Consider the following 1615-nt stretch of genomic DNA (forward strand, 5'->3'; position numbering starts at 1 on the left):
GAGGCCGAGGTGGGCAGATCACCTGAGGTCAGGAGTTCGAGACCACCCTGGCTAACATGGAGAAGCCCTGTCTCTACTAAAAATACAAAAATTAGCTGGGCGTGGTGGCACATGCCTGTAATCCCAGCTACTCCAGAGGCTGAGGCAGGAGAATCGCTTGAACCTGAGAGGCAGAGGTTGCAGTGAGCCGAGATCAATGTGCCACCGCACTCCATCCTGGACGACAGAGTGAGACTCCGTCTCAAAAAAAAAAAAAAAAAAAATTGCTCTAAAATGTATCTGCTTACTAAAAACTATTTCTTCTTTTGCAATACTTGGAACTTCCTTGTCAGTTTAAGCTTGTTTAGGTTAGCCAGCTAGCTAAAAGGTTTTTTTTTAAATGTAAAATATAAAAGTATGTTATGAGTTATAAATAATACGGAAGCTATAATAGAATCCAGATGCCGAGTAACTTATTTATTGAGTGTTTAGTGCTTTCTAGCATGCAGAAATGGCCAAGGAAATATGGCCTCTGACATGTTAACAGCTAACATTTTATCCTTGTGTGTGGGGGTAAGGGGCGGTGCATATAGTAGTTTGGATAACAGCATCCCATCGCACTTCAAGGTATGCTTTTTAAAAATTGTAAAGCATTCTTCTATGTGAAATTATATAATCATATTCTTCTGAGAACATTTCATAAAATAAGCCATATAAGGAGCCTTATTCTACTCTCTGAGACCCCTTTACAAATTTTAGCAGTTTTAAATTTAGTCTCAAGTAATTCAGCAAATTTAAAAAAATTGTTCTAGCCAACATGAGCTATCATAAGCACTCAATAATTGCCAACATGGTAAATATAATACCATGCTTGAAGAAGCACTGACTTTTGGCTTTCTGAGTAAATTTGTATCTCCAAAGGTAAAATGATAATTTAACAACACGTCAGCCCCCAACTTATAAAATATGTATTAGAAAAGGTTGTATAATGTTGAGTTGGGTATGAATTACATTTATTTGTATTGTTTTTTTCCTAGAAAACTTAAAAGGTAAGCATAAGCAATAAGATATAGGTAAGTTTAGAAGTAAAGAAAATCACAAAATACAAACTTACTAAACATGAAAGTCAATAGCATTGCTGTAGTTGAACTTCAGTTTTAGCTCTGTTTCCATTGTAACAGGGAAATGTAAGTTACCATGCTGTCAGAAAGAAGAGGCACTTTGGTTTATCCAGAGAGACAGTTTTTCCTTGAATAGAATTTCTCATGTGGATTTTTATTTAGGAACACTGGGTGGTATAATAGACAATTTGCTGTACAAAATTTTTGCAGCAAAATAGGCAGGCTTCCTTTGGTTTTTCATTACAGCTGTCTTTGGAAAAAATCTAAGAGAGTAACATTGGACTCATCTGAATATAGGTGATTCTTAGAGGTCCTAAACTAATGTGATCCTTCCAGTGGTTAAGTGTTCTGTTGGTCAGGCACGGTGGCTCATGCCTGTAATCCCAGCACTTTGGGAAGCCGAGGTGGGCAGATCATTTGAGGTCAGGAGTTCAAGACCAGCCTGGCCAACGTGCTGAAACCCCCATCTCTACTAAAAATACAAAAATTAGCCAGGCATGGTGGCAGGCACTTGT

The sequence above is a fragment of the Mandrillus leucophaeus genome, unplaced genomic scaffold (assembly GCF_000951045.1).
Source record: "Mandrillus leucophaeus isolate KB7577 unplaced genomic scaffold, Mleu.le_1.0 Scaffold156, whole genome shotgun sequence".
Classification (NCBI taxonomy): Eukaryota; Metazoa; Chordata; class Mammalia; order Primates; family Cercopithecidae; genus Mandrillus; species Mandrillus leucophaeus.